The sequence below is a fragment of the Triticum urartu genome, chromosome 7 (assembly GCF_003073215.2).
Source record: "Triticum urartu cultivar G1812 chromosome 7, Tu2.1, whole genome shotgun sequence".
Classification (NCBI taxonomy): Eukaryota; Viridiplantae; Streptophyta; class Magnoliopsida; order Poales; family Poaceae; genus Triticum; species Triticum urartu.
Window position 1 is genome coordinate 241,042,974 of NC_053028.1, and position 16,695 is coordinate 241,059,668.

Genomic DNA, 16,695 nt, shown 5'->3' on the forward strand with positions numbered 1-16,695 from the left:
GTCTTAAGTCAATGTAATATTAATGCCCCAATCATGAGCTCTCAAGAGAAATTATTATTCAAAATTTTATGCTCGGCTTACTCTCGATAATCGCTCCATGCTCGATACTTCTTGTACCGGCTCTTTTATGATGTATACTATTGAATTCAAATGGGATTTATTGGAAAGAATTAAACACAACTCTGAAGATTGGGATCTCGATGAAGGTAAGGAGTCAGGTATAACACCTAAGTTTGATTGTGTTAAATCTTTTATGGATACCGATGCTTTCCGTGAATTTAGCACTAAATATGGACTTGACTCTGAGATAGTAGCTTCTTTCTATGAATCCTTTGCTACTCATGTTGATCTCCCTAAGGAGAAGTGGTTTAAATATAATCCTCCCATTGAAGTAAAAGTAGTTGCACCTATTAAAGTTGAAGAAAAGACTACCACTTATAATGATTCTGTTGTTCCTACTGCTTATATTGAGAAACCACCTTTCCCTGTTAGAATAAAGGATTATGCTAAAGCTTCAACTATGGTTCGTAAGAGTAATACTAGAACACCTACACCCTCTGAGCAAATTAAAGTTGAACCTAGTGTTGCTATGGTTAAAGATCTCTTGGCCGATAATATTGATGGGCATGTTATTTACTTCTGTGATGAAGCTGCTAGAATTGCTAGACCCGACACTAAAAACAAACATAGATCTGTTGTAGGCATGCCTATTATTTCTGTTAAAATAGGAGATCATTGCTATCATGGCTTATGTGATATGGGTGCTAGTGCGAGTGCAATACTCATTCCTTATACAAAGAAATTATGCATGATATTGCACCTGCTGAGATAGAGGAAATTGATGTTACAATTAAGCTTGCCAATAGAGACACTATTTCACCAATTGGGATTGTTAGAGATGTTAAAGTCTTGTGTGGGAAAGTTAAATATATTGCTCATTTTCTTGTTTTTGGTTCCCCACAAGATAACTTTTGTCCCATTATATTTGGTAGACCCTTCTTGAATATTGTTAATGCTAGGATAGATTGCAAAAAGGATGTTGTTACTATTGGTTTGGGGGATATGTCTCATGAGTTTAATTTTGCTAAATTTCATAGACAACCCCATGAGAAAGAATTGCCTAGTAAAGATGAAATTATTGGTCTTGCTTCTATTGTCGTGCCTCCTAATGATCCTTTAGAACAATATTTGCTCGACCACGAAAATGATATGTTTATGAATGAAAGAAGAGAAATAGATGAAGTATTCTTTAAACAGGGACCTATTTTGAAACACAACTTGCCTGTTGAAATCCTAGGGGATCCTCCTCCACCCAAGGGTGATCCCGTGTTTGACCTTAAACCTTTACCTGATACTCTTAAATATGCTTATCTTGATGTGAAAAAGATATATCATGTTATTATTAGTGCTAACCTTTCAGAGCATGAAGAAAAGAAATTATTGAAAACTCAGAAGAAACACCATGCGGCTATTGGATATACTCTTGATGATCTTAAGGGCATTAGTCCCACTCTATGCCAGCACAAAATAAAATTGGAGAAAGATGCAAAACCAGTTGTTGATCACCAATGACGGTTAAATCCTAAGATGAAAGAAGTGGTAAGAAAAGAAATACTAAAGCTTCTGGAGGCAGGTATAATTTATCCGTTGCTGACAGTCAGTGGGTAAGTCCTGTCCATTGTGTCCCTAAGAAGGGAGGTATTACTGTTGTTCCTAATGATAAAGATGAATTGATCCCACAAAGAATTGTTACAGGTTATAGAATGGTAATTGATTTCCGCAAACTAAATAAATCTACTAAAAAGGATCATTACCCTTTACCTTTTATTGATCAAATGCTAGAAAAATTATCCAAACATACACATTTTTGCTTTCTAGATGGTTATTCTGGTTTCTCTCAAATTCCTGTGTCAAAAGAGGATCAAGAAAAGACAACTTTTACTTGCCCTTTTGGTACCTTTGCTTATAGACGTATGCCTTTTGGTTTATGTAATGCACCTGCTACCTTTCAAAGATGTATGACTACTATATTCTCTGACTTTTGTGAAAAGATTGTTGAGGTGTTCATGGATGATTTCTCCGTATATGGAACTTCTTTTGATGATTGCTTAAGCAACCTTGATCCAGTTTTGCAGAGATGTGAAGAAACTAATCCTGTCTTGAATTGGGAGAAGTGCCACTTTATGGTTAATGAAGGTATTGTCTTGGGGCATAAAATTTCTGAAAGAGGTATTGAAGTTGATAAAGCTAAAGTTGATGATATTGAAAATATGTTGTGTGCTAAGGACATTAAAGGTATAAGAAGTTTCCTTGGTAATGCCGGTTTTTATTGGAGGTTCATTATGGACTTCTCTAAAATTTCTAGGCCTCTGACTAATCTCTAACAAAAAGATGCCCCATTTGTCTTTGATGATGATTGTGTGGAAGCATTTGAAATACTTAAGAAAGCCTTGATTTCTGCACCTTTTGTTTAGCCACCTGATTTGAATTTATCCTTTGAAATTATGTGTGATGCTAGTGATTATGCTGTAGGGGCTGTTCTAGGACAAAGAGTTGATAAGAAATTAAATGTTATCCAATATGCTAGTAAGACTCTGGACAGTGCCCAGGGAAATTATGCTACTACTGGAAAAGAATTTTTAGCAGTTGTATTTTCTTGTGATAAGTTTAGACCTTGTATTGTTGATTCTAAAGTAACTGTTCACACTGATCATGCTGCTATTAAATATCTTATGGAAAAGAAGGATGCTAAACCTAAACTTATTAGATGGGTTCTCTTGCTAGAAGAATTTGATTTGCATATTATCGATAGAAAGGGAGCGGAGAACCCCGTTGTAGACAACTTGTCTAGGTTAGAGAATGTTCTTGATGACCCACTACCTATTGATGATAGCTTTCCCGATGAACAATTAGCTGTCATAAATGCTTCTCGTACTGCTCCATGGTATGATGATTATGCTAATTACATTGTTGCTAAATTCATACCACCTAGTTTCACATACCTACAAAAGAAAAAGTTTTTCTATGATTTAAGACATTACTTCTCGGATGACCCACACCTTTATAAAGAAGGAGTAGATGGTATTATTAGACGTTGTGTACCTGAGCATGAACATGAATAGATCCTACGCAAGTGTCGCTCTGAGACATATGGAGGACACCACACTGGAGATAGAACTACACATAAGGTATTGCAATCCGGTTTTTATTGGCCTACTCTCTTCGAGGATGCCCGTAAGTTTGTTTTGTCTTGTGATGAATGCCAAAGAATTGGAAAAAATCAGCAGACGTCGAGAAATGCCTATGAATTATTCACTTGTTATTGAACCATTTGATGTTTGGGGATTTGATTATATGGGACCGTTTCCTTCCTCTAATGGGTATACACATATTTTAGTTGCTATTGATTACGTTACTAAGTGGGTAGAAGCTATTCTAACCGGTAGTGCTGATCATAACACCTCTATTAAGATGCTTAAAGAAGTTATTTTTCCGAGCTTTGGAGTTCCTAGATACTTAATGACTGATGGTGGTTCACATTTTATTCATGGTGCTTTTCGTAAAATGCTTGCTAAGTATGATGTTAATCATAGAATTGCATCTCCATATCATCCACAGTCTAGTGGTCAAGTAGAACTGAGTAATAGAGAGCTTAGATTAATTTCGCAAAAGACTATTAATAGATCTAGAAAGAATTGGTCCAAGAAACTTGATGATGCACTATGGGCTTATAGAACTGCATATAAAAATCCTATGGGTATGTCTCCGTATAAAATGGTTTATGGAAAAGCATGTCACTTACCTCTCGAACTAGAACATAAGCCATATTGGGCCATTAAAGAGCTCAATGATGATTTCAAACTTGCTAGTGAGAAGAGGCTTTTTGACATTACCTCACTTGATGAATGGAGAACCCATGCCTATGAGAATGCCAAACTGTTTAAAGAAAAAAAATTAAAAGATGGCATGACAAAAGGATACAAAAGCGTGAGTTTAATGTAGGTGATTATGTATTGTTATACAACTCTCGTTTAAGATTTTTTGCAGGAAAATTCCTCTCAAAATGGGAAGGTCCTTACATCATCGAGGAGGTCTATCGTTCCGGTGCCATAAAAATCAACAACTTCGAAGGCACAAATCCGAGGGTGGTGAACGATCAAAGAATCAAACATTATATCTCAGGTAATCCTATAAATGTTGAAACTAATGTTATCGAAACCGTAACCCTGGAGGAATACATAAAGGACACTTTTCAGAATGTTTCAGACTCCGAAAAGGAATAGGTATGAGGTGCGGTAAGTAAACCGACTCCAAAACAGTTCTAATAGCAATTTTTCTCCATTTTGGAATATTTAAGAAAATAGGAAAATAAGAAGCAGTCCGGGAAGGACATGAGGCTTCCACGAGGGTGGAGGGCACGCCCCCTGCCTCGTGGGCACCTCGTGTGCTCTCCGGACTCTGTTTTCTTGCACGATACATCTTTTGGTCGGTAAAAAATCATTATATAATCTCCCGAAGGTTTTGACCACCGTACCACGCAAATATCTCATGTTTTTGTTTCGAGCTATTTTTTGCGAGGGTTGTCAAGGCCAGGCATCATGTTGTCTCCTTCCTCCAACAATGAGGGAAACGATGCTTGGCTAATGAAGATAGAGCTAAAGAGAGAAGAACCCCGGGAGATCAACAAGGATGATGGGATCAGGAAGGCCATGGGAGATAAAGTTCTGGCAGTAGAAGACGAAGACATCCTTCAACCTCATCACAATCTCCTTACCCAAACAGAGATTGAAGCTTTTAAGATGATTGAGTTAGCTCGCATTCAAAACAAGTATCTTACAAGTGAAAATATTTTGTTGAAGGAGCATATCATCGCACTCAAGGGCATCATCCGCAAATTGGAGGATCTCCTACGCTCGATGTGCGGCTATCCATCATCGCCATCATCTTCTCCACCAAAAAAGAAGAACTGAGTATCTGGTATGGGCACTCCCCTTGGAAACTGCCAAGCTTGGGGGAGTGCCCCGGTATCGTATCACCATCACACTTTTATCTTTACCGTTTTTCTTAGTTCGATCCTTTTGTTAATATTTTGATCTAGTAGCAGAAAGTATTAGTATGATCTAGTTTTGAGTTTTGCTTTATGATCCTTCTATGTAATCGAGTCCGTGAGCTATATATAATAAAGATTAGTGTTGAGTCAAGGGCTTTGCCATCTTGCTATGATCTTGAGGGAATAAAAATAAAAAATAAAAAAAGGGGAAGAGAAAGAATTAAAAGAATTAAAGAGATCACATGGATCTTATGGAGAGTAATGACTTCACATACAAAAAGTATGATGAATAAAAGTTGTTGAGAGTTGACAAACATAGTTTTGGTCATCGTTGCAATTAATAGGAAGTAATAAAGAAAGAGAGGTCTTCACATATAAATATACTATCTTGGACATCTTTTATGATTGTGAGCACTCATTAAAATATGACATGCTAAAGAGTTGATGTTGGACAAGGAAGACAACGTAATGGGTTATGATTTCTTACATCCGAAATAAATTATATTGTCATGGATCATCCAACATGTTGAGCTTGCCTTTCCCTCTCATGCTAGCCAAATTCTTTGCACCAAGTAGAGATACTACTTGTGGTTCCAAATATCCTCAAACCCATTTTTTGCCATGAGAGTCCACCATATCTACCTATGGATTGAGTAAGATCCTTCAAGTAAGTAGTCGTTGTTGCAAGCAATAAAAACTGCTCTCTAAATATGTATGATTTATTAGTGTGGAGAAAATAAGATTTATACAATCTTGTGATATGGAAGAAATAAAAGCGACGGACTGCATGATAAAGGTCCATATCACAAGTGGCAATATAAAGTGACGTTCTTTTGCATTAAGATTTCGTGCATCCAACCATAAAAGCACATGACAACCACTGCTTCCCTCTGCGAAGGGCCTATCTTTTATTCTTGTCTTATACTTCATACAAGAGTCATGGTGATCTTCACCTTTCCTTTTTACATTTTATCCTTTGGCAAGCACAATGTGTTGGAAAGATCTTGATATATATAGCTAATTGGATGTGAGTTTTCATGAACTATTATTGTTGACATTACCCTTGAGGTAAAAGGTTGGGAGGCAAAACTATAAGCCCCTATCTTTCTCTGTGTCCGATTAAAACTTCATACCCATAAGTATTGCGTGAGTATTAGCAATTGTGAAATACTAAATGATAGTTGAGTATGTGGACTTGCTGAAAAGCTCTTATATTGACTCTTTCCGATGTTATGATAAATTGCAATTGCTTCAATGACTGAGATTATAGTTTTTTAGTTTTCAATGAACTTTATGATTCATACTTGAAACTGTAAATGAATTGTTACTTTAGCATAAGAGATCATATGACAATATATATATATATATATATATATTGTTGTTATAAGAATGATCATGATGCCCTCATGTCCGTATTTTATTTTATCGACACCTCTATCTCTAAACATGTGGACATATTTTTTAATTTCGGCTTCCGTTTGAGGACAAGCGAGGTCTAAGCTTGGGGGAGTTGATACGTCCATTTTGCATCATGCTTTTATATCGATATTTATTGCATTATGGGCTGTTATTACACATTATGTCACAATACTTATGCCTATTCTCTCTTATTTTACAAGGTTTACATGAAGAGGGGGAATGCCGGCAGCTGGAATTCTGGGCTGGAAAAGGAGCAAATATTAGAGAGCTATTCTGCACAACTCCAAAAGTCCTGAAACTTCACGGGAGCACATTTCAGAATATATAAAAAATATTGGGCAAAGGAAGTACCGGAGGAGGGCCACCCACCATGCACAAGGGTGGGGGGCGTGCCCCCTGCCTCGTCGGCCCCCTGGCAGGCCTCCGGTGCCCATCTTCTTCTATATGAGGTCTTTCGTCCGAGAAAAAATCATAAGCAAGCTCACGGGACGAAACTCCACCGCCACGAGGAGGAACCTTGGCGGAACCAATTTAGGGCTCCGGCAGAGCTGTTATGCTGGGGAAACTTCCCTCCGGGAAGGGGAAATCATAACCATCGATCCTCTCATCGGGACGGGGTCAATCTCCATCAACATCTTCACCAGCACCATATCCTCTCAAACCCTAGTTCATCTCTTGTATCCAATCTTTGTCTCAAAGCCTCAGATTGGTACATGTGGGTTGCTAGTAGTGTTGATTACTCCTTGTAGTTGATGGTAGTTGGTTTATTTGGTGGAAGACCATATGTTCAGATCCTTTATGCATATTAATACCCCTGTGATTATGAAAATGAATATGATTTGTGAGTAGTTACGTTTGTTCCTGAGGACATGGGAGAAGTCTTGCTATAAGTAGCCATGTGAATTTCGTATTCGTTCGATATTTTGATGAGATGTATGTTGTCTATCCTCTAGTGGTGTCATGTGAATGTCGACTACATGACACTTCACCATTGTTTGGGCCTAGAGGAAGGCATTGGGAAGTAATAAGTAGATGACGGGTTGCTAGAGTGACAGAAGCTTAAACCCTAGTTTATGAGTTGCTTCATAAGGGGCTGATTTGGATCCATATGTTTCATGCTATATTTGGGTTTACCTTAATACTTATTTTGTAGTTGCAGATGCTTGCAAGAGGGGTTAATCATAAGTGGGATGCTTGTCCAAGGAAGGGCAGTACCCAAGCACCGGTCCACCCACATATCAAATTATCAAAGTACTGAACGTGAATCATGTGAACGTGATGAAAACTAGCTTGACAATAATTCCCATGTGTCCTCAGGAGCGCTTTCCTTTATATAAGAGTTTGTCAAGGCTTGTCCTTTCCTATAAGAAGGATTGGGCCATCTTGCTGCACCTTATTTACATTTATTACTTGTTACCCATTACAAATTACCTTATCATAAAACTATCTGTTACCGATAATTTCAGTACTTGCAGAGAATACCTTACTAAAAACTGCTTATCAATTCCTTCTACTCCTCGTTGGGTTTGACACTCTTACTTATCGAAAGGACTACGATAGATCCCCTATACTTGTGGGTCATCAGTGGGTTGCTCTCAAACGACAAAATACGTGCACTAACTCACAACAACCACCAATTTATGGTGGAAGGTAGTGGCTATTTATAGCCAGGGCAACCCGACATGATTTGTCTGAAATGACCCTGGGTCAATGGACAACCGACACGTGTCCAACGGTTGGATTTCAAACACACGCGACAACTTAACTTGGGCTACAAGCAAAGCTGACTCATCCAATTCGGGATAAGATTTTCTCTCATTTGTATTTTCTCGAAGACATGATTTTGGGTTGAGCATCACGTCAGTTTTCTGACTTTGTTCACCTGGACCCCACTTAACAGTTCAGTGGTTCGTAAAATGAAACTACGAAACAAAGTATGTCTTTGCACTCCATTGTCTTCAAGTGAATGTCTTCTCACATCATTATCTTCGACATGAATGTCTTCGCAAACCACCAATGTCTTCTTACATTTTTAGGGGTCATCTTCGATGGGTAAACCGAATCAATAGGGACTTCTACCTGTGCTCCCGTGAATCTCACAAACACATTAGTCCCTCAACCAAGTTTGTCATCAATACTCCAAATCCAATTAGGGGTGGCACTAGATGCACTTACATTAGTAACTACTCCCTCCATTTACTTATACAAGGCCACTATGAAAAATACATTTTGCATCTCTACAAGGCCACCAACAGTAATCAAAACAAAAGTTAATGATATTGCTCATACTAGCAACATGTTTAATACTTACATGCATATAGTCATAATGACACTCCACTCAGTTTCCTATTCCTTCCTTGCATGCATGCAATGTATTAATGATCCCAGTAAAGAAAAAAAGTTGGTATACAAAGCAAGACATTAAATTTTACCTTGGTCCCTATAATATAGGTGAGAACACCATGGTTACTACATAGATCTTGTCCATATAATCATAGTGATGCTTATTTATCAACAGTCAACGAGAATGATTTTGTCCGTATAAGAAACACCATTGGCTTCTCTTTAGAAGAATTAACTATCGGGCAGTTGCTGCACCCATTTAATTTTATTGCAATTTACATTATTGCACTTGCTCTCTCGATCAAACAAACAAGTAAACAATCTTTGCATATTTTACACTAATTCCTTGCTAATTTTTATTGGCCCATTCCCCTAGTTCTTTTTGGGTTCAACACTCGCACTTATCAAAATATCTACAATTGATCCCCCTAGATTTGTGAGTTATCAACCACCACCTTTGTTGAAGTTTGTACCGACAAAGCATGTCAATGTACCTGTCAACTAGAGGAGAGCGTGAATACATGACCATGAGTGTGAACCCTCCACTTGGGGTGAGAAAGAGGCACGAAAGAGTAGATGGCTCTGCCCGTATGTGCAAATGTATTAGACTTGTCTCGGAAGAAAAATAATATTCCATTTTGCCTTGACGAGTGAGGGTCTATGATAACTCTTAATCAACTTTCACCCTAGGAAAGACAATTAAAACTCACTATTGGGCTCGCGTAGTTTTTGTTTTCTTGAAATTAAAGTGGATGCTCTCTATAGGCAGGGCAGAAATCATGGAAATATGCCCTAGAGGAAATAATAAAATGGTTATTATTATTATATCTCCGTACTCATGATAAAGGTTTATTATTCATGCTAGAATTGTATTGACCGGAAACTTAGATACATAAACAAATACCATGTCCCTTGTGAGCCTCTACTAGACTAGCTCGTTGATCAAAGATGGTTAAGGTTTCCTAACCATAGACATGAGTTGTCATTTGATAATGGGATCACATCATTAGGAGAATGATGTGATGGACAATACCCATCCGTTAGCTTAGCATATTGATCGTTTAGTTTATTGCTATTGCTTTCTTAATGTCAAATACATATTCCTTCGACTATGAGATTATGCAACTCTCGGATACCGGAGGAATACATTGTGTGCTAGAAAACATCACAACGTAACTGGGTGATCATAAATATGCTCTACAGGTATCTCCAAAGGTGTTTGTTGAGTTGGCATAGATCGAGATTAGGATTTGTGACTCCGACTATCAGAGAGGTATCTCTGGGCCCTCTCGGTAATACACATCATAAGAAGCCTTGCAAGCAATGTGACTAATGAGTTAGTTGCAATATGATGTATTGCGGAATGAGTAAAGAGACTTACTGATAACGAGATTGAACTAGGTATGAAGATACCGACAATTGAATCTTGGGCAAGTAACATACCAATGGACAAAGGGAATTACGTATGTTGTCATAAGGTTCGATCGATAAAGATCTTCTAGAATATGTAGGAGACAATATGGGCATCTAGGATCTGCTATTGGTTATTGACCGGAGAGGTGTCTCGGTCATGTCTACATAGTTCTCAAACCCGTAGGGTCCGCACGCTTAACGTTCGTTGACGATATAGTGTTATATGAGTTATATGATTTGGTGATTGGATGTTGTTCGGAGTCCCAGATGAGATCACGGACATGACAACGAGCTCCGGAATGGTCCAGAGGTAAAGATTGATATATAGGACAATGATATTCGGACACCAGATGAGTTTCGGGGCATACCGGGTAGTCATCGGGTCACCGGAAGGGGTTCCGGTAAGCCCCGGGAGATTTATGTGCCATATGGGCCAAGAGAAGGGAGCACACCAGCCCTCTATGGCAGTCGGCTCTAGGGGAGAGAAGGAAAGAGGGGAGTAGGCCTCCTCCTTCCTTCCCTCTCCTCCTCTTTCCTTCCCCCTTAGGGGAATTATGGCAGGGGGCGCAGGCCAGGGCAGGAGCCCTAGGGCTGGCTGGCCACCTTTGTGGTGCGCCTAGCTGCTTCCCCTCGAGGGTGTAGAATAAATTATTCTTCACCCGCGGGAGGGTCCTTACGGTTTGATTTCTAGCGATTTGATGTTGGCACTCCCGCGGGTTTTTGCATAGGTTATTTTTGCGGTTTTGAAATTTGCCCTCTGGTCATTTCAGTTGTCGAACGGTAGTTGCCAGATCATTTCCAAGGGGGTGCAGACGTGTTGCAATCTTGTGCAGATGATTTTATGCTTCAGACGACTTCGTTTGTTCATTATTTCTAGATCTTCTAATGGTCAGTCTACAAGCTGGACTTCTGCCCTTTCATACCTGAACTTCTTCTTTTCCTTCCTTGGATCCTGTCGGGGCTGGGGCGGCTCGGTATCGGGATCGGGGGAGGATCAGGTGGATCCTGTTGGGTTTGTCCGGGTTTCTGTGCTGGACTTCTGCGTTGTCATACCTGAACTTCTTCTTTTCTTTCGCTGCAAAATAATGCAGCAAGTCCTTTGTATCAGAAACCCTTACTAGATTTCTTCTGCAATTTTTGTTGTAGCTAGTGTGTAAGTGTGGAGCTGGACCACAGGCACATGCATCCTCTTTTCCCTTAGTCTATGTTTTGGTATAGTTTTTTGATCATCCACTATCTTCGGTAAGATCTGGACTTCTCTTTTTTTATTAATGGTTGAACTTCTGGTTTTCCAGACTGCATTCCACATTTGCAAGGCGAAGGTGCATGGTGCTCTATATTTTCTTTGTTTGGTTTCCTTTGTATTTTTAATTCTTTAGATGTTCTTTTTTATACTTTTGTCTCGTGAGCAATCATGGGATTAGCCCAAGTATGCATGCACTTTTTCCAGATCATGTAAGGGTCGTTGTAGAAGCTGGACTTCTATGTTGTTTATACGTGAACTTCTGCTTTTCCTTCTTTTCAAAGTAATAAAGCAAGTCCTCTGTATTCCCTTCTTTTTTATGTTACTTTTCATTCTTTGCATTGGTTTGGATTTTTTTGACTTAATCCCATGAATAGCCATGTAATTGGGCGATGGATATGCATATTTTTTTATTTTTTCTAGTATGTTTTTGTACTTATAATAGTTGTTGTTCTTCACTGAATAACTATCCTGAACTTCTTTGTGATAATCGTTTTTAACATGTTAATTTGAGGTTGTTATTTTTTGTATTTAAATATTTTGTAGACATTGAAATCGGCATTGCGTGTATTGACAAATGCGGTAGCGCGAGGCCGAGCAGGGGGGAGGGGGGTCGGGACCCCCCTCCCCTCCCACTGCGAGGCCGAGACAGGAACGAGCCGGAGCAGGTGACGACGCGGCGTGCCGCGTCGTCGCATGCGGAGGCGAGTCCGTCACATCCGTGACCCCACTATCTATCTTAGGGTTTTTAGGGTTTAGGGTGCGTGCGGTGGGGGTGGAAACAGAATAACCGCATTCCGTCCTGTCAAATCCTAGCGCGCAACAATGCGGTAGCGCGAGGCCGAGCAGGGGGGAGGGGGTCGGGACCCCCTCCCCTCCCCCTGCGAGGCCGAGACAGGAACGAGCTGGAGCAGGCGACGACGCGGCGTGCCGCGTCATCGCATGCGGAGGCGAATCCGTCACATCTGTGACCCCACTATCTATCTTAGGGTTTTTAGGGTTTAGGGTTAGATATGAACTTCATCTGTTTTTGTACGTGAACTTCTTCTTTTTGTTTCTTTGGGTTTATTTATTCTTATTCCTTTACTTCTTTTATTAGAGTACTTGAACTTCTATTCTTTATTTTTTGAACTTCTTTTCTCTTGTGTTTTTTAGGTGCATATTTATGTATGTACGTTTCTTCCTTTGCTAGTGTATTTGCCATCTATTTTGGGTTTTGAGGATATCAGCAGTGCTGTTGTGTGATCTTATCTCATTATAATAGATGCATTCAAATGGTGCATTCATTTATCTATAGATGTATTTACTTTTTTAGCTGTTGGGGGGGGGGTAAAACTGTAATTTCTCCTGTGTTGCAAGTCCCACGATAGAGAGGCATTAATTGACCATCTCCCTCGCCACCACATGTCAAAAAACCCCTCTTCCCTTGTCGCTCGCTCTCTCCCCCCTCTCTGTCGCTCTGCTGCCTTCGTCGCCTACAACTCCTCCCGATTTCTCCGTGTCTGTCCCCTGCCCTCGTGAGTGGAGTAACCGGCGCATGCCCCCACTCTTATTTCTCCCCCACGCCTCGCTCTCCCTCGCCCAGCCCGCTCTCTCCTGCTTCGAAGCGAGGGCGGCAACTGCCTGCGCGGTTGCAAGGTGTGCGTGGCGTCGTGGGGAGTTGAAGAACCGTCGCGGATTCGTTCGTGCGGGGGCCGTCTAGAGAGGTACAAGTGCTGCCCGCCCTAATGCTTGCTTCTAGTTTTGCCAGATCTGTCGAGTCCGCCTCCTGTGTGCTCTCGCGTCCGCCTCTCTATCCCCTTCTTCTGATGGTTTGGTGGTAGATTAGGTAGGGTTCTTGTGCGTGTGGTGGGTGGATTGCATTCCCCCGTGGCCAGATTTGTCTATGTGATGCTTGTGTGTGCTATTTGTCCCTTCAGGCTTGTGTGGATTTCATTTCCCCTTTCTTGATTTTAGCATTCAGATGCATGTAAGAGAGGGTGTGGTGTGATGCTGGATCTGATGTATCTAATTTGTTTTAGTGTTTTTGATTTTGAAGTCTATATGGTGTCTCTCACATGCTAGATAGTTTATGGATTCTTTTTTGTTTGTGCTTGCCTAGATGTGCTACTGTTCATCTTTTTATACTTGTTGGTATGTTCTGGTTGTTTCATTCTAGAGTTTGATTCCGTTTCTTTTTGTATTTTGTTATATGATTTTGTACTTGCTAACTAGTAACTATATGCAATCAATCCCCTGTTTTTACCAGGTTGTTCTAGTGTTTGGAGTTGCATTCATCAAGGCGGTTGTGTTTTCATGGCTTCAAAACCTTCTCCAGGTATCTTAATGTAGTTGTATCTTGTATTTTAAATAGCATTATTCTTATATATGTCTGCCCATATCTTCACTTAGTATTCATGTTGGACTGCCATTCTTAATAGTGTGAACTTCTAGGAAAGGTTATGTGTATGCTTTTTACCATTAGTTTGAGTTAGAATAGTGTTTGCTTACTTTGTAGTTGATGATTTTGCAGGTCAAACTATGTCACCAAGTGTTGTTGGACTTCCTAGATGTTTCATATTTGTAGTGTATATCTTTGTTGTTTTGTTATCATGTTGATGGTATTGATATTTAGTTTGCCTGTGAAATACTATTTGTGGTCATGCTACATCTTTTTTATGTGCTACTTGCTTGGGTCACATAGTTGAACTTTTGGTTTTAATTATTGTTTGTTTATAATGAAATTTGGTTGAACTTCTGGTATGCACATTTTTTGTACTGCTTTGTTATATATCGTTGAACTTCTGGACATTCATGTTATATGTAGTAGCCCCTCTGGTGTAGATTGTTTTTATATTTAGTTTGTAGTTTTTTAGTTTGTTTGTTGTGTTTACTGCTTTGTTAGGTATTGTTGAACTTCTTGGTATTGGACATTGTTGTCAAAGTAGAAGTCCCTTTGGTGTAGGATTGTGCATTAGAACTCAGCTGCCTTTTACTTGCATTTTTTGTAGTTGGTGATGAGTTGAATAGTTCTGAAAAAATGCCTGCGATCAAGATGGAGCTTCAGAGGTTAATACTGATGCTCCAATATCTGATGCGGCTAAATCACCCATTATCCCTTTGACTGTGATTGTCGAGGTTGCTTCGATCCTTGAGAATTTTCCAAGCCTCGAGGATCTTGCTTCTACAGCTCTTGCTTCACCTAGTATGTGAAACTCCTTTTATTTTCATTTTAAAGTTTTGAGCCATGTTTTTTTAGCTTGTTCATGTCAGTTGTTTTTGTTTTTGTTCCTGACTTTTTTTTGCTTCAATTTTTTGTGTTCTTTGCAGATGTGTCCATAGAGGAGGAAGCTGTGAACACCATCAACGATGTTTTATATGAGTTGGGTTTATCAGAAACCCCTGCTGCTGCTGAGGAGGGGGCTCCGTCAGTCAAAGGTTGTGATTCCATTCCGGATCCTTTGTGCTCTCTTCAGATGTCAGAGACGCAGTCGCAGTCTTTTGATGGCTCTGAACCTGTCACGCAACCCAAGGATGTGCCTCTTCAGCTTCTCCTGGAGGACCAACGTAAGAGGAAGAAGCAAGAAGATTTTGAGAAGAAGAGGGTGGCTCGCCTTGAGAAAGGTTCTGATGTTCCTGGATCTGTTCATGCGGCTGAGCTCACCGTTGAGGAAGACGTGCCGTGTGGCAGTGATGGCACGGTTGTCCTTGTTAAGAAGAAAATCAAGAAGACTGCTACAAGGAAGCTAGTTGTTGGTGAAGTTACTCCTCGGAGGAGCCCACGTGTTTCAAGGCCCGCAGAAGTTGTTGAAGATGAAGGTCTAGGCCTTGGTGGTACGCCACGCCGTAGTCCTCGTGTGCTTGCCACTGTCGCGCCTACACCTTCTCCACTTGGTGCTGGTGCATCTGGTAAGGGGAAGAAATGTAGCATGAAGCTCAAGGTTCCACCTGCAAAGGTCAACAAGGATGTGAAGAAGCGTTCTCGTGTTAATCCAGAGGACAAGGATGATGCTGATTTCAATGCTAATGATGAGGATGACGACGATGATGATGCTGCCGCTAATCAGGTATGAATGTCTCATGTTTACTGTTTTTATAGCATTTGTCGCTATTGCTGTAGTTTTATTGTTTTTAGCACTGCCTTGGCATACATAGCTGACCTTCTGCTCCATATAGATGAATAAATTAGCCGATGTGCTTTGCTTTTATGGTATTACTGCCTTTGTGTACATAGTTGGACTTCTGGGTATATACATGAAGAAATTAGCTTAACTTGTTGGTATACATGTTTGATTACTGCCTTAGTGTACATGGTTGAACTTCTGCTTTTTAAATTTCGTACATTTTTGAAAGCATGTTAACTTGTGGTCATACATGGTTGTACTGCCTATGTAGACATAGTTGGACTTCTGAGATACATGTTTGATTACTGCCTTGGTATACATGGTTGAACTTCTACTTTGTAAATTTCCAACAATTTGAAAGCATCTTTACTTCTGGTCATACATGGTTGTACTGCCTATGTAGACATAGTTGGACTTCTGAGATGTAGTGTGTATGTAGGCATTAGTGGAATTTTGGTGAAGCTTGTGTGTCTCATTGTTCTGCCTTCTTTCCTTGTCAATGTAATTTTTTTTTCAGTATCAGCTTGTGCAGCGTCCTTAGAGGAGGAAGGGAGGAGGCAAAGCGCCTGAAGAAGGTGGCCAAGGAGGAGGTGAGTCAAAACATTTTAACAAGACGGTTCGCTGCTCACTAGGAGAGGTCAAGACATGTGCGAAAATGCTACAAGCTAGGCACAAGATGAGGGTTATCAAGGCTGGTTTTGGTTGTGTGTTTGACTTGAAGGTTGATTACAACATTTCTCGTCCTTTGATGGGCAACATCTACACGAGGATTGGCCCTTCAACCATGATTTTGGACATGGGTGAGGCGAACAAGGTTATACGTATTACAAGTGATGCTAATCACCGTATCTTTGGGTTCCCTCAAGGTAATCGTACCCCCTAGGCCCTCGAATGACGGTTTCGATGATGTTGTTATGAGGTTGAAGGGCAAGCTTGGGTATGCTAGGAGTGACGACATCAAGACAAAGGATTTGCGGAATATCCTCGCTGAACTTGTGAAGGATGAGACGAAGGATGATCTTGCTGTGCAGGTGTTTTACCTTATTGTTTTCATGAAGGTGGTTATCCCTGGAACGTCTACACGAGTGTCCAGGGAGGCAGCAATGGCCGAGAACCTTGTGTTT